At 38.9% G+C, this 27,828-nt stretch overlaps 1 long non-coding RNA gene across 1 annotated transcript in view; it reads right to left on the minus strand.

Annotated features, from left to right (window-relative positions):
* The window catches only part of LOC114007165 (uncharacterized), a 118,295-nt gene that overhangs the window by 27,259 nt on the left and 63,208 nt on the right, over positions 1-27,828 (minus strand). Inside the window, exon 3 of the long non-coding RNA XR_003548799.1 lies at positions 3,344-3,380. This is a non-coding gene — a long non-coding RNA (uncharacterized LOC114007165). The remainder of the gene's footprint in view (positions 1-3,343; positions 3,381-27,828) is intronic.

The following is a 27,828-nucleotide window of genomic DNA, read 5'->3' on the forward strand; positions in this document are numbered from 1 at the left end:
TTTCGACTATGTCCTAATTCTTGCATATTCCTAAACGTACATAAGGAATTTTCAAAATGGCCACCTTTTGTTGGCTCTTAATGGTCTTTTATTTAGGTATATATGGTATGTCATAGTTGAGCATAATGAGGCTTTACTCAAAAAGCAAAGACAAATCATTCACATACTTTGAGGGGGGGAAGAAAAACAGGCAGAGTGAACATACTGGAGGAGACTTAAAAGCAAGAGCCCATTCACTGGCACATCCAAAGGTGACTGGCACAATCTGATCAAGACCTCCTGGTGCCAGCATCCCCCACAGCACTCCTGTTTGGAAGGCTTAAGACAGAACAGCCTTGTTCCACCAATCTTAAAGGCAGCTGAGTCTGAATTAAATCACCTCTCTCCCAAATCAGGCCACAGTTATGATCTGTAAAGAACATTTTTTGTGTCTTGTTTTGTTCCTAACAACCCTGAAAGTTCTCTTTAAGGAGATACCCAACAATCATCATGAACTGGAAATACCAAAAGGAGAAAAAAAAAAAAAGAGCCACTGAAGATTCTGACTATGTTTCATGCTTAAGAACTTCATTTCTTTTCCTTTTTATTCTTTTTCTCTTTTTTTAATTTGCTACAAGGGCACCTGGCACTCTCCAGAGAGAGACATAGAGAGAAAGCGGAAGTGAGAAAGAACCCCTCAGGGGGGATGGCCATGCCACAAACCCTTCTCCCCCCTTTCCTTCTTGGGATTATAGGCATGCACATACACATACTCAGAGTGTTTTCCAAGCTACTGAGTCCAGGACTCAAACTGCTCAGTCAGCCATCTGGGATACAGCCACCTTAACTAGCATGCCAGCTGGCTCAAGACTTCATTTCTACCTAGTACCTCAGAATTGGAAAGCAAGAAGAAACCCTTTAGATTGTCTAGGGCATACTTCTGGTTTGATGTATTAAAAAACAAAAACAAAACAAAACAAAACAAAACAAAAAAACTCACACAGAACAAAATCCCTTTATCCTGTTTTGTTTGATGTTTGTTTGTTTGTTTGTTTGTTTTAATTGTCTTCCCAATAAGAGGAATTTCCTTTAGGATCTAGAAAGTCTTATTACATCTTTTCTTCTAAGGGTAAGCAGAACCAAAGGTTCTATTGCCATCGATGTTAAAATAAAATTAAATTTCGAGTTCTTAAAACGTGGTGTGTTTTTTCAAGTGACTGTTAGCTTTGATTTAAGGAAGAGGTAAACACATTTTAACACTCCACTAGCATTACCACCTCCTCAAGAAACATCTGCAAGCTCCTTCCAGACTCCCAGTCATATGGTCACCATTAAAGGTCACCACAATTGGAAATCCATGTCTAGGAACTGAGAAGGCCAATAAATCATTTAGAGAGGAGCACTGTCAGTCCTGAGAGTATCACAAGTAAAGAACTGGGTCCCCCATCCTCAAACCTAAATTTTCCTCATTTTAATTGTTATTTTTAAACCACAAATATATTAGTAAACTCTAAATAATAGTCCACATGAGATTTTTAAGCTTAGAAAATTTCTAATTTTGTTGTTATGTATTAAGTCAATAATGAGTGTGTATGTGTGTGTCTGTGTGTGTGTGCAGTACTAGCAACTAAAGATTTTCTTTGTCATCAGAAGTTCTTCAGTTTAGCTTTCACCTAATAAGAGGGCAGCAGAAAGTGAAGCCAGACTAGTGAACCACCAATCCAAACTTCTTGACGATAGAAAACACAAAGAAATAAAAGACAAATGAGGCCATACATAATCCACATCTCATAATCACCTTTGGGGTGATATTCAAACTTAGCCAAGTATCGTAGATAACTTAAACTCTAACCACATCACTTGGAGCAATATTTAAAGCAATAGGAACAGGTAGAAACCTGGACATACTTGTTAATGCAACAGAAGCTGGTTATATATGTAGTGGCAATATATCAGCCTCCATGATTACAAAAGTCAATGTCTTATATTAACTCTCTTTCTGTATGTATTTTAAAAGATAAAATGCAATATAGGTGAGAAAAACATACCAAGACTTCTCAAAGGGTGCTCCAAACAGAAAAAGTGAACAAAGAGAGTTACCTAGGAAAGAACAGGTTTAAGAAAGAAGGATGGAAGAGGCTAATTCAGTTAGTGAAAGAGAAGAAAGTTTGAGGAAGAAATAGTGCTGTCTATGAAATGGTTCCAAATAGCTTAGAACACGGGACCATAGGCATTATGTAGCTAATGTGGAAATCCGTTTTGACTTAATTTGCACTTTATTTCTGAAATGTATACAAGAAGATGCATTTTCTTCAAGGATGAGGAAATCCATGCCAGGAATGAAATAGGACAGGAAAATGTGTTAGGTCATGTAGCTTCATCACCATGTGAAGTGAGCATGTGATACTGCAAGGTTTAGTTAGGCTCTTGCCCTGGGAATCCCCATACTATAGAAAAGTACATTTTTTTCATTGTAAATGTCTCGCAGGTGGAATGACATGCTGACGCATGTAGCTTTGTTCTTAGTCACTGGAGAGAGGAACAGCAAAGAAGAGAACATTGATCAATGAGTCTCTGATTTAGACTCTCAGGAAAGTGTGACCCAAAACCTATAGTGGCAAAAATATTCTCCCTTTTGGGCTAGTAAGACCACAAAAGCTACAAGTTGGCTTGATTTAGGTAAAAGGAATATATCTGCTTCTTCAGCCACATCCTGTGCATTACGAGGTAGCTCCAGCTCCCCTTTAGAAATTGCAGTAACGATTCTAACTGAATATCAGAAAGTTTGGGGGTTTGCAGTTTTGTTTTCATTGTTTACTTTTGTTTTGTTTCTGCTTTTGGAGTTTTTTTTTCTTGCTTGCTTGCTTGCTTGATAGAGAGAAAGAGAGAGAAAGGAAGAAAGGGCATCCTCAAGTCAAATGAATTTAAAAATTTACATACTATTTTATTTCTTACTACCTTGTGTTTTTGTTTGTTTCTTTTTAGGTCTTTGCCAGAGGACATGTGCGCTCACCTGAGAGAGACAGAGAGGTGGAAATTGAGAAGTCGCTCCCTTGGGAGATGGTCATGCCATCGGGATTTGGGGCATACATGTACAAGCACCCAGCATGGTTTTCAAGCCACCAGGTCCGGTGCTCCCATAGTCAATCATGTAGGAGTCCAGCACTTTAACTACCATGCTACCTGCTCACCCCTTGTTTTGTTTAATTATCATAGCTTCATAGTTTTACATTTTCTTCATAGGTCATTCTCTGCCTCAGATCATCTCCCAGGTGACATTTTGGGATAAGAAAGGAAAAATAAAAGCATGATTTTAGAAGTTACTTTGCTACTTAGCTACACAATCTTTGGCAAGTTAATTTACCTTTCTGAAGGTAATATGAAGAGACATCAAAGAGTTGCTGGAAAAACAGAATTAAAATAAAAGCTTATTTTAGTGCAAAAATATTTTAAATCCATGTATCGTGTTTTCATAATATACATTTTTCATAAACTTTTAGAAGACCCACATGGTAACTACTTCACATATTGTTATTAAGCTTAAAATGGGGAACATGAGAATTATCTAGCTCAATGCCTGGTACACAGTAAATATTCAATAAAGGTGGATGTTTGAAAAAATATTCTTCCAGAGCCAGCAGGTTGTGTAGTGGTTAAGGCACTGGACCTCCACATAGTTAACTATTCAAATTCCAGAACTGGCGAATTGAAACTCACACTGGGCACATGCGTGTGAATGCCCAAAATTCCAAGAGGAGAATGGAGGAGAAAGGACTGCAGCATGGCCATCCCCTCTGAGGGGTGGTTTCTCACTTTCTCTCTGTCTCTGGTGAGCACACATGCCCTATAGCAAAAATCTCTCTTAAAAAAATATACACACATTATTCCTATGACTCTATAGTCATCATATTAGCAAAAAAGTCTGACAATAGTTAAGTATTAATGAGGATGAGTAGTAATAAGAACTCCCATATCTTACTGTAGGGAATGTGTGACAGATTAAAGATGATGATCATAAATTATTGTTATTTATCTATCATTGAGAAAATCATGATGAATTTTTCTGTTTTTCTATGCAAAAGTGTGTCATGACTTTCCCAATGACTCAACATTATATTTGCCAGAATAAGATTTGGTAGGTCTACATTCTCTCACCTTTGTTTGGCAATGCTTCATGACTACTTTGACCAAGAGAATGTGGCAGAAATTATTTGCAAGTTTTTAAGTCCAGGCCTTAGAAGACTGGCAGCTTCTACTTCCAGACTCCAAACACTTGCTCTTGGAACTCTGAGCCACCAAAAAGGAAAGCAGACTACCCTGAGGCCACCCTTCCTTGAGAACCCCACGCCTTATATACAGACCCTGGACACTGAGATGGGCTATGAAGAGACAAAGAGCACCAGATGTAGATATCTGAGTGAAAAGGCCATTGTAAAAGTGGATCCTCTATCCTCAGCAGCCTCAGCTTATAATGTATGGATTAGAGACAACAAGACTCCTCTCACATTCTTGACCCCCACAATCATGAGCAAAATAAAATCACTCTTTTAAGCCACTCAGCTTGGGCAGTTATGCAGCAGTAAATAACTGAAACAGAACAAAATGGATATGATCACTTTGGAAAATCATATGGTATTATTTTGGAAAGCTAATGATGTGTATGCCTATGACTGAATGATTCCACTTCTATGGGATCTCTCGTACATGTATACTATGAAATAGGAATAAATGCTGAGAGCAAATGTTCATAATAGGAACAAAAAGAACTCAAATGTCCATCAAGAGTAGAATAGATAAATGTGCATGGTATATGAGCACATGAAAGACTCTTCAGCAGTGAAAAGTAACAGACTATCACTGCACACATCTACATAGTTGACAAAACATTAACAGTGAGGAAAAAAACAGTCTTGAGGAAATGATGCATGTGACGAAAAAAACATAGCATTTACATAGAGATCAAGAAAAAATGAAATAAACAATATTTTGTGTATATATATATATATATATATATATACATGCATGTACACATACACAGAGAACTTTTTTAAAGTTAAGCAAAGGAAGAATAACAAAATTCAGAATAGTAGTTAGTTCTTGGGGCAGGCAATGTATGTAGTCTAAGAAGGGAACCTAGGACATTAAAGATATTAGTGATATTTTTGTTTTATAAGATAAGTGGTGTTGGAACCAGCAGTTAGTGTAATGGCTATGTCACTGAACTCCCATGTAGTTGTCCATGGTTTGAGTCGTGGACCCGGTGGCTTAAACTCACGCCAGGCACGTGTGTGTGCATGCCCAAAATCCCAAGAGCTGAATGGAGGAGAAGGGATTGCAGTGTGCCCATCCATCCCCCCTGGGGTTATCTCTTGCTTTCTGTCTCTCTGTCTCTCTCTGTCTCTCCGGCGAGCGCACATGCCAGTAGAAAACCCTAAAAAAAAAAAAAAAAAAAAAAAAAAGAAAGAAAGAAAGAAAGAAAAGAAATAAGTGGTGTTGAGGAGAGGGGAAGATGACTAATGTAGTTATTCTTTAAATCAATGTTGACAATCTTTCTTCTATAAAGGAAAAGAGACTAAATATAGAAAAGAGACTATAAATAGTTTTGCAGGTTGTATACAATCTCTTTCATATCTACTTCTTTCAGGTTATTTTATAATCTTAAAATATGTAAAAACCAGAGCCAGCAGGTGGCGTGGTGGCTAAGGGTGATGGACTCCCACATGGCTGACCAGTTTGAGTCCCAAACCTGGCAGCTTACTTTTTCACTTTCTCTCTCGCTCTCGCTCTCGCTCTCGCTCTCTCACTGTTCCTCTCCGGTCAAATTAAAATAAATTTAAGACATAAAGTTAAATAAAATAATTCTAAAACAAAAAAAATGTAAAAACCATTCTTAACTCATGGCCATACAAAGAAGCCATGCAGGGCCAGTAGGTGGCATGGTGGTTGGGGTTCTGGATTCCCATATGGCCAACTGTGGTTCAAATCCCAGACCTGGCAGCTCTCTCCCTCTCTCTCTCTCTCTCTCTCTGTCTCTCTCTCTATCTCTATCTCTCTCTCTCATCAAGCTGAAGACAAAAAAAGAATAAATAAAATAAAATAAATAATTGTTTAAAACTACAACAAAGAAACTGCAGGCTAGATTTGGCACATATGCCATAATTTACCAACTTCTAATTTAAATTGTTTATATATGATTTCCTGACTTTTGGGTACATGATTTATTTTTTCCCTCTACAAAAAAAGAAAAGGAAAAAACAAAACAGGAAGTTTATAGAGAAAATACACATATTCTTCCTAACTCAGATCAAAAGCCAATCCATTAAGGTTCTACTCTCTTGGCAGCCCTCTGGACCACTTCAACTTAAAAAAAGAATGTCACTTTCTCTGTTTCATAGGGAAAAAAATAACAAAATGCTCCTACCTTCTTGTTCACTCTAGACTTTAAGCAAATTCTAAATGCCAAAGTCAAAATGGCAGTAGTAATTTAGACTACTGCTTGGGCAGGAGAAATCATTGATCAAATTCATAGCTAAATTTCCAGTTTAGCAATGATAATGATCATTAAATAATATAATCTAATGAGTATCTGCTCTTCACTCAAAGCTAACATTTCTTGAGTCTTACTGTGTGCCAGACACTGATTTCATGCTATGTACATAATTTTGTTTTATTTCTCACAATTATCCCATGTGTCTTACTATTAACTCAATATTACAGTGGTAGAAATGGGGGCATTGAGAGATTAAGTCACTTGCTCAAGGTCACATAACTAGGAAGTGATCCAACACCCAAGCAGTTGGATCCAGAGCCCACGCTCTTAACCATGGACACTATTCTAATTGTTTAATGCATTTGTCTTTTTTACCACAAATGAAGTGGTATTTTTATCCCCATTCTCCAGATTAAGAATGTGTACTTGCAACTGGCCCTGGTCCAGGAACCCTGATTGGAGGCTGGGACTTAAACTGATGCTGCTTATGCTATTAACACTCCATTTGGCTTATTTAAAAAACATTTTCCAAGTCCCAGCTTGTCAGTAGTGAGTGAAAAGTTGCTAAGAAAAAAACAGGTACAATAAGCCAGACTTTCATCTGTGTATCTCCATGGTGACAGGCGGCAATCTTGCATCAAGGCCATGGGAAAATAATCATATTCCAATTCCTAGGGCCCAAACTTGGCCTTTAAGGGAAGTGGGCAGGACATGAAAGTTATTACAGAAATGAAGAGAAAATTTGGGATGCTATAAAATGGAAAAAAAAAAAAAAAAAAAAAAAAAAAAAAAAAAAAAAAAAAACCATCAGCTGTATTTCTACCAAAATCAGAATGTGAAAGAATCATTATCATTTACTTGGCAAAAACTGTGTTTATGTTTTTTTTTTTTTTTTTTTTTTTTTTACCACCACCACTCCCAGCTCTTTTTCATAGAGAGTCTCACAAAGTTGTCTAATCCAACCTCAAACTGGCAATTTTCCTTCCTCAGCCTTAGTCACTAGAATTACAGGGGCATATGTCCACACTCAACCTTTGGACCAAGAATCAAATCCGGGTTTTCCATATGGTCCCAGCCTGTTGAGCACAGTCTTAGAAGCATCTTAACATGGCATGCGACCATGGCTGGAGCCTTCAACAAATATTTTAAAGCACCTACTCTGTGCCATGACCCTTGACAGATGCTGGGATACAGAAATAAACATGCAATGGTCCTCTTCCAAGAGTTTGGAATATATTCCCAAGGCCCCTAGAGTAACAGGTATTTTGTTTGTGCATCTTGCTATAGAGTGTTTGTACTTGCCACAATCCTTTCTCTTCCATTCTCCTTCTGGGATTTTGGGCACACACCCACACACATGTGGCATGAGTTTTAAGCTGCTGGGTCTGGGACTCAAACTATGGTTAGCCATGTGGGAGTCCACCACCGTTACCACTAGCCCTGCTGGCTTGAGTAACATATTCTTAAAAGAATACAAAATGGGGCCTGGCACAGCAATGATATAACCAGACCCACATGGGAAAGGTCCTGGATTCATGTCTTGGGATCTTCCTGAGCATACCAGGCATGCCTATGTACCTGTGATCCAAGGTGGCTGAGACTGGTGGTGGATCGTAGCAAAGGCCCCATTGGGGTGCCTATCTTTCTTTCTCTCTCCCACTTCACTCTCAGAAATAAATAAACTTTTTTTTTTTTTTAAAGGAAGAGAAAAAAAATACACACAAAGGGAGGAGTTGGTTCTTTAGGCAAAAGGATGACATCTCTGGGCAGGCCACTCTGTTGGCCATACTAACACCCCCACCCTGCAGCTGGGGCAAATGGCAGAACCAGAACCACATCCCACTCTGTTGAACTCCCTGGGGAAATTCTCTCTCTAATGGGTTTTCTCTTGATCATGGGATGGGGATGGGGTAGAAAGAGGAAGGGAGGTGACTGACAGAAAAACAGACCCTCAGAAGTGCCGTTTCAGAACCTGAATAATTCAAATGTTTCCCTTTGGTACTCTGAGCTCAGGTTACATAAGAATAACACATCTGTTCTAAATCATGAATCCTTTCTTGCATCTACATCCAGCCTGGGAAAATCCTAACCCTCCAAATTATAATGCTCCAGAAAGAGAATAGCTATTGTTTTTATTTGTGCTTCATGCATGCTATTGGGAGCGTGAAAGGAGAAAGGCCATCACAGGGAGATTACAGAGCAACTTTGCTTAAGACTCCTTCCCCTACCCAGTATTTCTATGCTGAGAAAATGTATTCCTATGCAGAAGAAAACTAGAGGCCACAAGCTTCAAAGAACGCCTAATGAAAGGACTTACGTAGAAAGAGCAGGCACGATAGTTATTGGGTTAGAAATGTCCTAGGGAGGAGATGTCACAAAAGGTTCTGAAGCTACTGGCTTATAGGCACCAAGGTATTCATACATCAATGCTAATTTCAGGGACAGCTGCTAGCTAGGTGCTAGCTCCACCTCTCCCAGCTGCTCTGCACAAGAGAGAGTAAATATACTCACTTTGGCTTATCCAAAAGAGACATCTGGTGTGGTAAGAAATCTCCCATTTTCCTAATAGCTGCAAAAATTATCTACGAAGTGAGTAGCCCAAACTGGCTAGAAACCCTCTATAAAATCTACTCCCACTTAATTCAGAGCTCCTTTTCAAAACAAGCCCCTATGCTGGTTGAATCCTACCAAGACCCTCTATTAGGATAGGTAGATAGACATGAACCAGGAAGGGGAAGCCCATGGCACTGCCCACGGGAAATACCCAAAGCAGCTCTTTTTGCAGTTATGTGCTTGGGCACATTCTGCTACTCAAGAGAGGAGGTGGCACAGAGGAGCTTATATAACTCGGAGCATGCGCTGTATTGAAGCTAGGGAGTTTACATCACTTGGAAGGACCTTCAGTAACTGAGAGCATGTTCTGTATTGAGCTTGGTTCACCTCAAGTAACCTTTAGCTCATTAGCATATTATTTGCATTGACTCATGAGAAATTATTACATAACAAGGTCCAAATGAGCATGTACTAAAGTAAAAAGGGAGGAAAGATGTAAAAGTACACAACATGGAAATCTGAACACTGATATCCACCTTTGGAGCCAGCCTGTTTCCACCTATCAGGAGTATACTTTCATTTTCATTTTTCTCTGCTTTGTACTTTCATTTTACCCTGCTATAAAGCTTTTTTTATTCCACTATAGATATGGCTCTTGGCTGAATTCTCTCTTCCATTTCTTTCTATGCTAACACCTCCATACAAACCATCCACACAATGATTCTCCAGTAAGAGAAAGGCACTATGTTATAATCATTGGCTATATAACTTTGACTACATATCAGAATCATGTGAGGAGTTTATAATGGAGATGCCCAGACCATACCTCAAACTTGTCAAATCAGAACTTCATTTTTTCAAAGAATTATTTTTTTAAAGAATTATTTATTTTGAGAAGACATCTTCATGGCCACTGAGAACTAGTGATTTCTGGGAAGTAGGAAAAATTAAGATTTTCTACTGATAATTCAGCCTCCAGCCCACACGCTTTTATGTCTTCCAATTTTTTGCTCTTTATCATAGAGTGCAGATAGTCGGTATATATTGAGTGGATACATACAACATCTTTCTTTCATAGCCTGGCTTACTTCACTCAGCAATAGATCCTCTATATCTGATCATTTTCTAACAAATTCCAGGGTCTTGTTATTTGCAAAGCAGTCTTTTGGCTTTCAGCCCCTTCTTTCCCTTTACCTTTCAGCCCCTTCTTTCCCTTTACCCTTCCCTTGTTAATAACCCCCTCTCCTCTCCCAATCAGGGAGAGGCAAGGGAGCAGGCCACGGAAGACATCTTCATGGCTACTGAGAACTAGTGATTTCGCCTGGTGCACTCGTGCACTGCACGGTTTTCTAATTTTTGCTTTTTAAAAAAAAATAATAATTTTTTCTAGTTTTTTTAATACTTTTTTGTCCTCTTTTTCTCTGTTTCTTGGTTCTGCATGGTTTTCTAATTTTTACTTTTTAAAAAAAAAGTTTTAAATATTAATTTTTTTAGATTATTTATTTAGTTTTTCTCTTAGTTTTTTCTTCTCTTTTTCTCTATTTCTTGTTTTGTTGTTGTTGTTGCTGTTGTTTCTCTCTCTCTCTCTGTTTCCTTTTCTGCATGCTCCTGGACGCTCAGATTGAACTTGAAGTTTGGGAAGAAACTCACTTTCTATCAGATGACTAGAAATCACCCCAGGACCACAAGAAATGTGAGAAAGCAAGAAAATACCTCTTCTCCAAGGGAAAATAATAACTCCTCTTCATCCACACACAGTTCAAGAGAAATCACGGAAATGTCTAATAAAGAATTTAGAACATTCATAATGGTGAAGCTAACAGAGATGGAAGAAAAAAGAGACAATGAACTGCAGAAGAGAATGGAAAAACAAGCTGATGAGTTTCTGGAGGTGAGGAAATTCTTGCAAGATCTCAAAGAGGGTACACAAAAGAATCAAAAGAAACTGTTAGAGATGAAGGTTATAATACAGGAAGTCAAAATCTCTCTTGAAAGTATTAAAAGCAGACTAGATCATACAGAAAATAGAATCTCAGATGTAGAAGAGAAAATTGCTGGCCTAGAAAAATCCACCACAAAGACCAAGAAAATTGCCAAAAATTTTGAGAATAATATATGCGAAATACTAGATACCATCAAATATCCAAACATCCAGATAATTGGCATCCCAGAAGGCAAAGAGATTCATAAGGGCATTGATAATCTATTCCATGAAATCCTGAAAGAAAACTTTCCAAACCTAGAGACACACGCAAAGATCCTTTCCCAAGAAATACAAAGGACCCCAAATAGAATCAACCCAAGAAGATCTTCTCCAAGACACATTATAGCCAGACTGACCAAAACCATAGACAAAGACAAGATACTAAAATTGGCAAGAGAGAAACAGCAAGTTACCTACGAAGGATATCCCATCAGACTAACAGCAGACCTCTCATCGGAAACAATGCGAGCAAGAAAAGAATGCGAAAATATATTCAAAGTGTTAGGGGAAAAGCAATCGCAGCCGAGAATACTGTACCCGGCAAGATTATCCTTCATATGGGAAAAAAAAGAGAAAAATATTCTCTGATGATTAAAACCTGAAAGAATTTACCAGCACCAGACCAGATCTCCAAGAAGTTCTCAAGGGAGTGCTATGTCAGGAAAATTAAACATAGTCACACAGAAATAAAAGTTCAAAAACTAAGAAAATGGCCAACTTAATTGTAGGGACAAGTCTGGAGTTGAATATTCAATCAGGAAGATCGAACCACAACACAAGATAGATTAAGTACATGAGTCTGAACTGGTGAAACAGCATTCTGTGACTTTTGACTAAAATATTGCTACTTTTCTTCTGGGCTTTGTTGTCTGGTTTTAAGAGTTTTTGTCCTGTCTTGAGCTGTCAATACGTTCATGTACCCACTATTTGAACAGAATAGAATACTACCCTGTTTCCAGGCTTTAAGTTTTAAGCAAATTTCCTTACTAATTCAAAACTGCTTTTCTTGAAATTACCAGCTGACCTTGCCATTGAAAGTACTTAGATTATTTAAGAAATTGTGTGATCAATAAGAAGTGTGGGGGGGAAGAATGGATTACAACTACAGACACCAGAGATAGTGTGAGAAGTTGGGAAAGGGCAGAGGGTCAGACATAAAGGTAAATATAAATATATATATATATATGTGTGTGTGTGTGTGTGTGTGTGTGTGTGTGTGTGTGTATATACACATATATATGTGAAACTAGAAATGGAAAATTATTAATGACAACATACATACATGACTAAGCCACTATGCGGTATATTCTCGATGGGAAATCAGTTTTTGTATGCTGTGACGATGATTAGGGGATGAATGTACATTAATTAATTTTTAAAAAAAGGTTTCACGAAAAAAAATGCCTGTTTGATGACTGCAGTAAGCTATATAGTCCCAGCTAAGTGCTACTTTATAGTATGTTCATTCTACTCACTGAGGTTTGTGCCTAAAGTCAGACTTGTGTTCATGGATATGTATATATCAGCTGCGCTTGCTAGTGAAAATATTTAGATTAATTAAGTTCATTAGCAAATCAATAAAATGAGGGGGAAAGTCATAGAAAGCAAACATGGATACCAGAGAGAGTGTGGGTGTGGGAGGAGGGTGGGACACAGCAGAGGGTGAGAGATAGGGAATAGGATGGCAAAAAAGAAAAAAAAAGAAAAATATACAGGAAACAAGAAATGGAAAATTTTTGTTGACAATAACACGTATGTTGATGTGCTTGATTGAGCCAATATACAGTGTATTCTGAATAGGAAATCTCATTTTTATGCTGTAATGATGTATAATGAGTGAATAAAATAAATACATAAATAAATATATTTTTAAAGAATGATTTATTTAATTATTATTCATTATTAAATTATTTAATTACTCATTTTGAGACTTATTTGTTAATTATTTATTTAGTTTATTTACTTATTATTATTTTTAAATTTGACCAGAGAGAGTGAGAAAGCAAGCCACCAGGCTTGGGACTTGAACCATGGATATCCACGTGGGAGTCCAATGCCTTAACCACCATGCTACTTGCTGGCCCCAAATCAGAATTTCTAAGTGTAGGTCCCAAAAATCTATATTATATTTTGGAGCTCCCCAGGTTGAGAGCAACTCCTGGAACCTGTTTCTCAAGGTTTTAACAGCTCAATGGATCTGAAATTCATATTCAGGATTGAATTAGCAATAAGGCTTTATCACACAATATTTTAACTGAGCTCTAGCCTAAAGGGGAAAAAATTACTCTCTAAGGGTAGGACTTCAGATCCAGTTATAGAGATCATAGAGATAGTTTTGATAAAAATACAAATAGAGCATGTACACATCCAGGGTTCAACTGAGTCACCTCAATTTCAAATACTGTCCCCTCAAGCATTCACGTATCATAAGGTCATAGGTCCCAATCTGGGATATAGAAAGTATATTCACCATACCTACAAATGGCCCTTATTTATTTGAAGTCCCCCAGTATATTTTATGATCAAGACCACAACTAAAACAAACAAAAACAAAACAGAACACAGTGAAATAGAAAAATATCTTTTTATAAAATGAGGATTCAATTAATCATGAATTGGGTACTATAATTCCAAAGTAATACAATTTAATTCTCCTAGTTGACCCTATGAAACAGTTAATAAAATTTCATATTAATAGAGTCCACATGGGCCAGCCAATGGCACAATGATGCAGTCCCTTCTCCTCTAGTCTCCTCTCAGGATTTTGGGCACACACGCACAAGCACCTGTTGTGAGTTTTAAGCCATCAGGTCTGGATCTCAAACCATGCTTGGCTACATGGGAGTCCAGTAACATAACCATAATGCCATCTGCTGGTCCCTATTTGTAGGTTTTTTGAAAAACCTCTATATTGTTTTTCATAAACGCTCTCTGGTGCTGGACTCCTAGGGGAGGTCTTGGGTCACATCCCAAGATCTCCCTGTACACACTGAGCTGGCTGAGGTTTGGGTGGATTGTGGCATGAAGACTCAGTTGGGAATCCCTATCTCTCTCTCTCTCCCTCTTTCTTTCTCTGTCCCTTTCAAGAAGAAAGAAAGAAACTTAAATAAAATAAATAAAGAAAATAAAATAAAAAGGAATCCATGGCTGAGAGAAGTCAGAAACAAGAAATACTGGGTTGGGGTGCAGTGGTACAGGCAAAGTGCCTGGCATTAGAGCTGGAAAGACTGAGAAAGGGGAAAGGACCCTGCATAGGAACACAGTGGAGAATGGTAATGCTGGGGAAGACTTGCCTAGAGTTCGCTATACTGGCAATATCAGGGCCAGAATCAAAATGGTATGAGAAATATACTTTCTCACCAATTTCTAGCCTGAGCTTTACTCAACTAAAATGTGCCATGCATGTGGCAAAGCCACAGGGCTTTAGTATGCTAAAGATCTGCCAGAGGCAGGGCTGAGTGATTTGCTCAAAAGCCTTGAAGATGCCCACATGCGCTCCTTGCCAAAATCCAGAGCCACAATGGAGAGAGTAGGAGGTTTGTTAACAGGAAGAAAGGGCCAGAAAATGGAGATGTGATACATTAAAACTTCATTAGCAAGATTTTCAAAAACAACTGAATCTGATTAAGAATCATTGACATTCTCCTGCTTCCTTGCATAGGAAGATGGGAAAAGTCATACATAAGCTGGGAAGAAGTATTAGTAGGCTCCAGAGGCCTGGGAAGAAAGAAACAGGAGAAGAAAGATAGAATAAACTAGAAAGAAAACCAGGGGCCAAAATGTAATGTAATATAAGTAAGATGTTAAGTAATTCACTTATTCAATAAGTATTAATCCAACACCTTCCCCCTTGAATTCTTTTTTTTTTTTTTTTTTTTGGAGAGGTTTTCACTATAGGGCGCGTGTGCTCACCAGACAGATAGAGAAAGACAGAGAGACAGAAAGCGAGAAATCACCCACCAGGAGGGATGGTCACGCCGCAATCCCTTCTCCTCCATTCTCCTCTCGGGATCTTGGGCATGCACACACACGCCCAGCATGAGTTTTAAGCCACCGGGTCCGGGACGCAAACCGCGGTCGACTATGTGGGAGTCCAGTGACATAGCCATTACGCTAACTGCTGGTTCCCTTCCCCCTTTAATTCTAAAGTCCTCATTTGAGGCAGTCCAAATGCTGAGCCACCCCAAGTATGCTGTTCTTGCCGATACGTATCTTTAATTTCACTGGGTTTTTCCCATTACCATGTCCCATTTCCCATCCATGATTAATCCTACTTCTATACTTTTATTGATATTGCCTGAAATGTTCTCCCCTTTTTCTCTAACCAATTTAAGGTCCAACCATTCTTCAATACCTAGCTGAAGTCACACTATCTCTGAAAATCCTGGCCTGTTCCCTTCATATTGCTCTTCATGACATTGCATTGAGATTTTATTGCATTCTACACAAACCATTTTTGATACTTTTCAGTTAAATTGTTCTCTTATTTTCGAATGGAAAAACAAAGAGTTAACTGATTAGGTGGAGACTCAATAGAATTAGAATGAGGAAATCATTTTCCTATAGAAATAACTATATTTTATTAGTAATATGAGTTTTACTGTTTTAAGAATCAGTTGAGATTCTACCCTCTATTTATAACATTATAACATCCTATGGGAAATGTATTTTTAGTTTCCCACAACCAGTTTACAAATAATCTTTTAGGACAAAAAATGTAAACTGCATATTGCTTTTGTAAGGCAAAGATGAAAAGAATGATTAAAGTGTAGAATAAAGGAAGAGTTGGGCCAGCCAGTGGCCTGATGGTTAAGGCAGCTGGATTCCAAGAGGCCCACTGAAAATTGCACCATGAGCATGTGTGTGCATGCCCAAAATCCTGAAAGCAGGGAGAAATGAAAGAGAATAGATTATGGCATGACCCCGTCCATAGAGGGGTCATTCTCTTTCTCTCTCTCTGTCTCTCTATCACTCTCTCTCTCTGGTAAGCACATGAGCCCTCCAGTAAAATTTTTAAAAGTCAAATCAAATAAAAATACAAGAGGTGTTAGGAACAGAGTAACAGCTACCTTGGAAGAAAATTGAGTGATCAGAAGTTTTTAAAATTTGCAATTAAAATGCAAATTTTCTGGCCTCCAAGCTCTTTTTAACAATTGCATTTGACTGTAAGAATTTCTACCACCTCTTCTACACCTGAATTTAACAGTTCAAGATCTTGTTAAATCTATTTTTGTTGGTTAAGTCAGCATCAAGAAGGTTATTCTGTTGAACAGTAACATTTCACAGAAAAATAGGAACTCGTAAAATGGGTACCAGCCTCCCCATAAAACATGCGCTAACCTTTCCTCAGAAGACACAGTGGACCCTTCAGATGTGACCCCATCTTTCAGTTTACCGAGCTTCTCTTGTGGGGCTCTCGGGATAACAAAGTTCCTAACCATGTGCCAAATCTGCTGTCTGTCAGCAACACTCTCTTGCTCCTGCCTTGTGCTTAGAACCAAGTTCCCTATTGTTGCCTGGAACTGAGCCTAGCCCTTGCCACAAATACCCTTTGGTTCCTGACATTAGCTGATGTTTAGGCCATGTTCAGAGTTTGAGAGAAATCTGCATTCACAATAGCTGCATGTTTACTAAGCTGTTCAGTAAAATATCACATTCTGTCACATATTTTAGCTTATAAGAGGCCATTTTTTCTCCCTCAAAAGACAGTATATGACTTAATGTGAAAGAAGTGTTACTTTCAATTGTTTAGACAGAGCAACTACATGCATAATTTAATGAACTTGTTTTATAGAGCGAAACAAAGTATTTCTGATTTAAATTAAGAAACGCATTGAAGCAGGTCATTTGTGGCTTGAGTCCTTATCTTGGAATTAGGGTAGGCTCCACTGCCAGTGGCAAAATCGTGTGGTTCATGCATTCACTTTTTGACAGCTCAAAGGCAAGCATAACGGGTTGACAGTTTAACATGAGCCTATCATCAGCTAGCACTGTAGGCCCGTGTTCTGTCCAATGACAGCAAACCATTCAGAGGGACCTTTGCAGAGCCAGGTGTTCAGTTAAGATCAATATAGCTCCTCCCCCAACCCAGATACCTAACTTGGGGCAAGTACTTAACTTTTCTAAGCCTTGGTCTCCACATCTGTAAAATGACCACCATACTAATATATGCCTTATAAAACTTTCATAAGGATCTAATTAGATTGTGCTTATAAAATGGAGTGACTAAAATGAAGAAACAGAGTGTGGCATGGTACTAGCTATTTGCTGGATATTGTTGGCCTTAGTGCAAAGAAAATTAGCCATTACCCTTGCTCTATTTGCCAAGTTACACAGCTTTTAATCTCATCCCTCTCACCCTAAATGCTAATAAAATACAGGCAGAAGTACCCTCATTTATTATAGATTTCACTGTTATTCCTTTTATACTCTGTACTATAGAATGAGTCTCAAATAATTGTGAACAGAACAGTGTCCAAATTGATGACTGCCTTAGATAATTGATTTCTCCTGACTTCTCTAACAGCTGCCAGAGAAATAAAAGCAAGGAGAAAAGAAGGGGTAGGAAAGAGAGGAAGGAATGGGAAGAGAAGAATGGATTGAAAAGGGAGGAGAAGACCTAAAGGCAGTTTTGGGATCAGCTCAGGGAGATTCTCAGACTATGTAGAAATCCTTCAATCCCAGAGTTGGAAAAGTTGGTAGTAACATGTTAGTATCATTGTCTCTAAGCAAGACTACACATTTTTTTTAAAGAATTGTTTTATTCGGGGCCAGCAGATGGTCCAGATGTTAAGGTGCTGGACACTCTCACATGGCTGACCACAGTTCAAGTCCCAGACCTGGTGGCTCGCTTTCTCACCTTCTCTCTCTCTGGTCAAATTTGATGGAAAAAAAAAAAGAATAAAGTCAAATTATTTTATTTTACTTTATTTATTTATTTGACCAGGAAGGGACAGAGTGAGAAAGAGAGAAAGGGAAAGTGAGAACGTAAAACCACCAGGACCAGGACTCGTACCACAGTCCAGCTATAGTGGGAGTCCAACGCCTTTAACCACTATGCCATCTGCCATTGATTTTATTCATTGTCTTATTGATTGATTGATTGACTGATTGACTGACTGATTGAAGTTGACCAGAGAGAGAGAAGGAAAGTGAGAGAGCGAGCTGCCAGTCTGGGACTTGAACTGCAGTTCATCATGTGGGAATCCAGCCACCTTAACCACAACACCACCTGCTGGCCCCTAAGACTACACTTAACCATAACCCTTCTAAACCAATGGATGACCTATCCCAAACCTTAAGAATCCCTGGAAAGATTCAAAACCATCAATTCCATATCCCCTACTAATTTAAACTTCATTCCAACCCAACAACTCCAGGTCTAAAATAAGTAACAGCATGCCTTTATTTCTCATGTCCATGTTCCATTGAAAGATGTCTACTGCATGTGAAGAAAACAGAAAAATAAGAAACCTGGCTCCTTTGGTTTGGCAGAAAATATATAGATCACTGGGCACTGGCCCATGGAAGTCTGGAAAATAATAGAAGAAATGCTGTAATGACTGTTGTTTCCCATAAGGAGACTCAACAGAAGGCAACTATCAAAGGGAAAAATGTAGCTCCATCAACCAAAATAGAGGTGATAGATCCACTTATTCCACATATTAGCCCAAACATTTTCTAACCATTATAAATTGGATATTATTTTTATAAGGCAAAGGTGAAAAAAATGATTAAAAAAGGGTAGAATACAAGAATAGTTGGGCCATGGTGTGGGGTCATGCCATAATTCTATAACAAAAACAAAGATAAATATGCCATTTTCCCCATGCTACCTTGTCCCTGGCAGACTGTAAAAATGGTAGTACTGAGAGCCTCAGAAGTTTTGGTGAGAGCAGATGCCGAGTCTGAGTGGCCCTGTAAGTTGAAAGGAGGAAGCTTAACTACACATTAAGAGTAGTCAGCTGTGGCGACTAATCTAGACCAAGCTTGCTTTTGACTCTACATAGAGGGCAATTCCAACCCTTTCTTTGTCAGAATTTCTGTGGTAGATGCTCTACTGATCCCAACGTTATCTAAATCAGCCCTCACCAGCTCCAGAAGACATTGGCTTTGGTCCAAAGGTAAACAACTCTCTGACTCATTTAAACTCTGAAAACCATCTGTCTGACAAGGCCACTTTGAAAATATTGCCAAATTGTCCATATTGTCTTATTTGCCCACCATAATAACCCACTGAGCACTCATCCTCAAGATTATATACAATTCTCATGAGACCTCAGAAAGAGCAGATCTGTCATAGGCATGTGAAGAATTAAACAAAATTTGTTCTTAAATTTAAAAATATAACTTAGGGCCAGCAGGTGGCATGGTGGGATTCCCACATGGCCAACTACGGTTCAGGTCCTAGACCTGGCAATTTGCTTTCTTGTTTTCTCTCTCTCTCTCTCTCTCTCTCTCTCTCTGATCAAATTTTAAAAAATAATAAAAAAACAAATGGAGTTAAGTAAATAATTTTTTTTAAAAAAATACAACTTCTAAAAGAGCAGTTGGTACTACTGGGTTATCATAAAAGTCATAACGTATTTTTTTCTATGCAAAAATGTGTCATGACTTTTCTGACATCCCAATTAACCATTTTATACCCTATAGCTCAGTATTCTCTTCTTAGATATATACTCAAGAGAAACACACCTGTGTAACAGAAGAGAAATAGAAGAATGTTTATAGTACTTCACAGTTTAACGCTAAAAAAACTGGAAAAAACTGAAAACCTATCAAGGTAGGATGAATATGGGCTGGCCCCATAGTCTAGTGGTTAATGGAGTTGGATACCACAGGGCTGACTGCAATTCTCATCTTGGCCTTGGTGGCTTGAGGGACGTACTGGGTGCACTTGCATGCATCTCCAGAGTCACAACCAAGTGGAGAAATGGGGGAGAAGAGATTGCAGTGTGAACATCCCCTGTTAGGGGTACTTTCTTTTCCCCTCTCTCTATTTCTATCTCTCTCTCTCTTTTTTGCAAGTGTATGTGCCCTTTTGCAATTAAAAAACAAAAAAGGTCAAGTGAATAAATAAATGGAAATACTATATCAATGTAATTATTATATAACAATGAAAATAATAAATTACGGTTATGTTTAACAGATACATTTTAAATATCATAATACTGAATAAGGCAAGTACCAAAAGACTTTATATACTATGGTAAGCCTTATATAATTTTAAAATAAATAAAACTAAGTAATATATTGTTAAAGACTGGAGGAGGGGGAGCGAATAACAAATTCCTCTGGGCATAGGAGAAGACAGAATAAGGAAGAGTACTTGGGTCTTGACGTAAGTTGTTGATTATGTTCTAGTTCTGGCATGAGTGATGATTTCACAGGAGTTCATGGTATCACTTAATTAGTTTTTAAAGGATCATGAATAGACAAATGATGACAGTATATAAAATAAATAAATAAACATGCAATTGCTCCACAAATATTCACTGAGCCTTTGTGTTGGATATAAATCAACAATGACATCCTTGTAGCAGTAGGAGAGAAGGTTAAAAACCTCTGTAGGTGGCTTCCCCACTGTGCCTCTCCCTGGCATTCTCAGAATTCATTCTTCACAATGAAATCAAGCAACCATTCAGGGTAATATTTCACACACAGAGGGGGGAAAAGCAGGTTCAACGCTCATGATCTCTTATTCAGCTGCAATTTTGTCAATGATAGTTTTGTCAGCCTCTAACACAGCAGAGTAGAAAATCAGTCATTCTTCGTCATTATCACGTTTTATTTTGCTGGTCTTGAGCAATGCTTAAGCAAGTTTGACAGAATTTGATTATTGCTCAATAAACCCCAAGCTTCTTGTTTGTTACAGCAAATAATAGGAACTTCTGTATCTGCCTTCTGAGCATGGTAGCTACCCAAGATCCCAGGAGGTCTGCTTGTCGTTGGCCTGTTGGCAAAACCAAGCAGAGGAAGATCAAGATGAGCTAACCCAGAGAGAAATCAGGCAGTGGGGATGAAGTTCCTCCCTGAGGAAGGCTTTCCCAGCTTCCAAGGCATTCAACACTATTCATCAGGGGCTCTTCTACTCACTCCTATCCTGGAAGTTAGCAAATTCACAAACGCCCTTATAGTTGAGTAGAAAGAATCACTTATGAATAAATAGTTTTGTTTCATTACGCATTTTCAAATCACTCAAAGAAAACAAAAATTATCATTAATAAAACAATTGCCTGATTTGGACTGTCTAGTCTGTTGTCTAGTGTGTGAAAAATGACCAACTGAATGAACTCTATTTCTTATGCCATTTTAGTGTCAAAGATAGAAATTATTACACTCCCCCTCCCCCCATTTGCTATATAGTTAGTCTCTGCCATTTAAGAGCTGATTTTTGGTTCAGAAACTTCAGAGCTTCATTTAATCCCCAGGTGAAAAACATAAACTTCACTTGCTACCCATGTGATCTGTGACAATCCTTGCCATTTTGGAGCAAAGAGGCCTTGTCAGGGAAGTGGGCTTTCCAGAAGTCTGTGATTAACAAGAAATGGGCATGGATCCAGGCTACCTAGTCCTAAGTATTCCCATCTCTAGTTTTATTTCATCTGTAAACAAGGCCATTCCTGTGTGCTACCTGCTCATCAAGATGCTGCAAGCATAAAGTACTGCTGAGGTTATGAAATTTCTGGATGAAAGCCACAATAATAGAGTGACAACTGCCTCCTAGAATTGTATTTGCAAACTCAGATGACACAGTAACCTCCATGTGAACTACTTAAGTCCTTGTCATTCATTATGCACAGAACATTCCAAGCCACCTCTCTAAGGAAATTTCACTCAGAGCCAAGAGCAGTCCATCAGTCTATTCTCTTCCACCTATCCTGAGACATGATAGATTTTTACCAGTCTTCCTGAAATCTCATCTAGGAATCCATGCACAGGCACAGTGGTCCCTAAATGCAAGTCTTATTTTGGGCTGATACCTTATTATAAATACCCAGATAAGTCTAAGACACTTCTAGATCTTTCCAACTACTCCTCTTCCAGGCAATAAGGTGAATGCTATTAATAGATAATGCCTAACTATACAGGATGATTCTTTTGGATCATACAACATAACTGGAAGAAGAGAGAGAGAAAGGGAGAGACAGAGAGATTTCCAATAAGATAATGATTCTCAAACAAGAGACTTCACCAGATAAGAAACAGCCTCAGAAACAACACTTTAGATTCAACGCTTCCAGGAAAGCTGCCTTAACTTTGCCTGCACCTTGCATAAATCCAGTGTTGAGGAAGCAGTGTCCTGGATATGAAGGGTGAGGCAATGACACAATTATGCCATGGTGAGAGGTCTTCACAAAGGCTTTGGTGCCTTTAGCTAAGGCAGGCCCTGGTGTGTGACCATCCCTGGGACTCCTATACCCTTTCTGGGGATAGGATGAAGAGCACAGGTCTGTCTATCAGCTATGTTCTCTCCATTTTAGCATCCTGTCCCCTCATCCATGTTGCCTGTATTCTCACCTTACCTCACAAGACCCCATTTCTCCTCAAAGGCCACTCAGCTCCCCTACTCATCTTTGCTCAGCCAAAACCAATAGTCCTGATCAAAGCAGAAAGCTTTTTAGTTGTCTTGCAAAGGGGCATTAGATTTTACATCAGGGCCAATTTCATTTGCTCTGCCACTGCATAAACCATTAGTCCTTGCCAGGAAAAGAACTACTCTAGTTTCCAGTTTCTCTTTGGATATGAAAGATTGCTAGCTAAGCTATAAACCCAGAACTGAGCCCTGTGTGCGTGTGTGCGTGTGTGCGTGTGTGTGTGTGTGTGTGTGTGTGTGTTTTGAGAGGTTTTTGCTATAGGGCGCATGCGCTCACCAGACAGAGAGAGACAGAGAGACAGAAAGCAGGCCACGTCGCAATCCCTTCTCCTCCATTCTCCTCTTGGGATCTTGGGCACGCATGCACACATGCCTGGTGTGAGTTTTAAGCCACCAGGCCCGGGACACGAACAGCGGTCAACTACATGGGAGTCCAGCGACATAGCCATTACGCTAACTGCTGGTTCCAAGCCCTGTGTTTTGATGGTCTAGCTCAAGCAGCATCTGGGAAACAAGACCTGGCAATCTCCACCCAGGTTTGCTTTGTCATGTTCCCCCCACCCCCAAACACACACACACTCAGCTCTTCAAGGGTGCCAAAATCAGCTCAGATGACACCAGTGAGACCTGTTCTCAGGCTTATCTCCCATAATCTGCCAGTTGAAAATAAAATAATCTAAGGGTATCTTCAGCCTTCTGAAAGTAAGAGATTGATATCTTGGAGTTTTGATTATTCACCACCCACTGAGCATGCTTTCCAAAAGCTCCCTAAGCTAATAACAGTGAAATGTGGCTGGAAAAGAACAAATGATTCAAGGCTAGCAGGAACCTGCTTGGGTAATGGACCAAGTTTTACTGATACACAGCAGACTAGTCCAATCAATCCAACAGCCCACACAGAAAACCACTGTAGTACTGATTATTTTTTCTGAGACATGATGCCCAAGAGCTAACTTTTTTTTTTAGATCCTTCCTGACTTGCCTCATGGTTACCACAGCTTTAACTGCCCTATTTAAATATAAATCAGCAACACTGGATGCTAGTCACAACTCAGCCAGTGTTCTCCACTTGACAGGACTGTGCTGACTGTCTTATGCTACTGCTCAAATAAAGCAAAACTCTGAGGTCTACCCCCTTCCCTCTTACTCTGAGTGAAGAGAAAATCAGATTTTTTTTTTTTTTTTTTTTTTTTTTTTTGCTTAATACCTCCAATAAGCTATTCCATATATCCCCTAAAACCCTGGATATCATGTAGGATAATAAATGGAATTGCTTCTAAAATTTAAACATCTATTTCTCAACTCCGTTAAAATCAAGGTTTTAGAGGTGAGTAAAATAACCCCATATTGGGTCTGCCATCCTTGAGATTAACAGAGGAGAATCTATCTTGATACATTAACCTCCTGGAGTGAGTGAAGCATTTACTCAGCCTTACAGAGTTGAAGGGTATTTCATCCTACATTTTAAAGGCAATGGTATAAAAATATAAAGCGAATGGATGACATTTCCACTTCGCATTTTAAGACAATAAGAAATACACAGTGCAATGGGGTTTTTTTTTACTAATATACAGTCTCCCAGTCTGGCACAATACAGACAAAAGGAAATGTGGCTTATTTATTTCTACCCCTTGGAAATCCTTTATTTCCTTTCCTGAAAATACTCTGATGGCATACCAGCTGTGACCCAGTGTCTGATGTGTGTGTTTATTTCAGTTGCTTGTTGATGGTATTAAGTATGGAAGCATCCCTAAATCCACCTCACAGGAAGCTAGGCCATAGCTGCTAATATTAGATTACATTCCAATTATTTATTCTATATTCCTTTTCATACCCCTATTCCAAGACCAACGGATTAACATTTTTCGCTGAATACTAATGCTACTGTTTGTCAGTATTCTAGAAATGCATCTGTGCATCTCCCTGGACAGAGAGACCAATCACAGGACGAAATCGAAATCCAGACTCTGCTCAATATCACATTAGCATGTCTCTTCCTATTGTGGTCACAAAAAGTCACTTCCCAGTCGTCCCACATGAATAGCCCTTTAACTATATCAATATGGATGAAGGTCAAACTACCTAATTCATACAAAATAGTACAAGTGAATTGTCTTTTCCTTAAAAAAAATAAATAAATAAAAGCAAGCAAACAAGTTTTGTTTCTTCATCCAAGCAGCTGCTTCTGTATATTTACTCTTACTGCTAAAATTTATTGCTAGTTTTCCCACGAAGGGACCAAACAAGACTTTCTATGGAAAGAAGAAACTGAACTATAAGAGACAAGAGAAATGTCTCTATAGAAAGACAACTAAACAGGCTGCCCTGTAACCTAATGGTTAAGGGAGCCAGTTCCCATACAGCCAACCATGGTTCAAATTCTACTCTAATAACTTGAAAAATATGCCAGGCATGTATACAGGCATGCCTGAAGTTCCAAAAGAATGTAAAAAGGGAAAAAAATTAATTATGGCATGACCAAGCCTTATTAGGGGTATTTTCTCCTGCCTCCATCACTCTGTCTGTCTGTCTCTGGCAAGCTCATAGGCCCTCTGGGAAATAGAAAAAAAAAAAAAAAGAAAGAAAGAAAAAAAAAGAGGTAAGGCAAATAAGCAAAAATAATAATGATGATAAAACCTCAAGAAAGAAGCCTCCTATCTTCTTTTTCACTTGAAGACTGTTGTAGCTCAAGCCTGGCAGGGGTCTATTTTCAAAGGAAAATAGCCACCAGGCTGGAATAACAGTCAGCCAGAAGGCAAACAGGCAACCAAGATGATCTAGGGGAAAGATGCCATGGGAAATATTTCTTTCAGTATTTTTCAAAAGTACCTATGGTCAGAGGTTCAGCCGAAGTTTTTGCATGGAGCTGGATGATAAACCAAATTAATGGTTTTGCTACCTGTAATGTAAACACTCTGGTAGATCAGCAAAGACACCTGGCAAACATTTTCTATCTAACTATAAGACTAAACTCTGAAACAATCACATTTAATACACCATTCGGTTAGGTGCTCAGTGAGTTTGTTGATGGTAATAGCTAACATTTATTGAACTCCTATTATATTCCAGACTCTCTTCTATGCACCTCTTTTCAACATTATTTCTAATAATTATCAAAAAATCCCATAAGATAGATAGAACCTCTTAAAAAGAAAATCATTTAGAACAATTAAGGATCTTTCCCAGAGTTACGGTGCAAATACATGGCAGAGGTAAGATTTGAGTCAGGCCTGTGTGACTCCAAAGCCCATCCATACTCTTTCCAGGGCACCAACCAATTTCTCAACAATTTAATGTGCTGATTTTCCAGGAATTATAAGGCCAATAAAAATAAGCCAAGCCAAAACTTAAAATTTGAGTAAAATATAAAGGTTATTTCTTACAATAAGATGGAAACTCAGACTCAGAATAATCAACTGTTAAAAGATTTAGCATTGGGACCAGCAGTTAGTGTAATGGCTTTGTCACTCGACTCCCATGTAGTCGACTGTGGTTCGAGTCCCAGAGCCAGGGACTTAAACTCACACCAGGCGCGTGTGCATGTGTACCCAAGATCCCAAGAGGAGAATGGAGGAGAAGGGATTGCAGCGAGGCCATCCCCCCTGGGGGGTGATTTCTTGCTTTCTGTCTCTCTATCTCTCTCTGTCTTTCTGGCGAATGCACATGCCCTATAGCAAAAACCTCTCAAAAAAAAAAAAATGATTTTGCATTAATACAGGTATCCTTGCCTTATCTCTGAAAGTCAATGATCCAGAAGGTAATGTGCATACAAGTACCTTTATCTCCAGATTTAACACAGAAGACAGTAGAATAAGCTTACAAATGTTTCATGTCCTAGGGTTGAAATCAGGAGACTGGGTTCTACTCCTGGAATAGTTATTAAGGACTACATATCCCTAAGCAACTTGCTTAGCTCCTCCAGCCTCAGTTCCTTGCCTATAAAAGGAAGGGGATTCATTCTGTAAGATTTTTAAGTTGCCATCCTGATCTAAGGCTAAGATTTCTCAGATCTGATGCTATTTCACCTCATGAAATTCTGTAGATGCATAATCCATTTTGCAGATGGAAAGTGGATATACAGAAAAGTGAGATGCCTGCTGAGCACTTTACCACAGAGCAGACTAATCTAGCTTTTCCTCTATTCCTATCTCGCTCTCTTTCTCTCTGCCCCCTCCTCTTTTTCTGCCCCTCTCACTCTCTTGTATTGCTAGACCTTCCCTCTTTCCTATCTTGCCTTAGGATGCTTCATTGACATTGGCTGAAGTGTGACAGAAGGGCGCTAAAATTCCTCTCGTCCACCCCTCCCAAGTACTAACCATTATCCCTCACTCTCTGCTGTCACAAGGCTTCCTGGAGAAGCCACCATTTCCCTATCTCCCCCACATGCTGGCAACTATCCCATCCACATGCTGGAAAAGAGGGAGCTGTGATCTCTTTCCCATGTATTTGAGTAGATGTGATTAACAGTAAACTCACCCAGTATCCAGACCCAAAAAAAGACCAGTTGTTGAGGGCCAGCACTTCTCCTGCCTGTTTACTGACACCTCAACACAACCCCACAGTCTCAGTTTTGGCCACCTTCCTCCCACACATTCTGCTCAACCGGGCACAAAACCAAACCACACTGTTCTTCAGTACAAAGATGTCCTTGAGTGAAAATTCAAAACACAAGCTTACCATGTTACACGAGAGCTATTAAACTTTTTTAAGCCTGCCTTATGCTAAATCGTTTGGGTTTGGGTGTCTCTCTCTACACATCACACATTCACACCTCTCTGCTAGGCTGAAGATACATAGTTTTCCTCTCATCCAAATTTTCAGCTGTGTACATTATGAAAGCCCTTTGTCCCTTGTTTATTTCTTCTTTACCATGTCAAGGTATTTCATTCCTAAGTACCTTGTTTTTCTATTCCATATTTTCTCACTCTTATTTGCCAGTTAAGTTCATTCCTTCCTCTGTCTTTATTATTTTCCTTTTCTCTGGCAAAACAAAGTAAACACACACACACATTCTCTCTCTCTCTCTTTTTTAGTACTAAAAAGAGTGCTATGTTGTTTTTTCTTTCTCTGTATGTGCATTACACATCATTGGCCCTAGAGACAGAGAACTCTTTCTCCTCTCTTAGGATTTACCAGGAGTATTTATTAAGCATCCACTTGTATATCTGCATGTGCTAGGTGCTCTGTGCATGTTTTCTTGTTAAATCCTCACAATCACTTTATGAA

The sequence above is a fragment of the Tupaia chinensis genome, unplaced genomic scaffold (assembly GCF_000334495.1).
Source record: "Tupaia chinensis unplaced genomic scaffold, TupChi_1.0 Scaffold000133_1, whole genome shotgun sequence".
Lineage (NCBI taxonomy): Eukaryota > Metazoa > Chordata > Mammalia > Scandentia > Tupaiidae > Tupaia > Tupaia belangeri.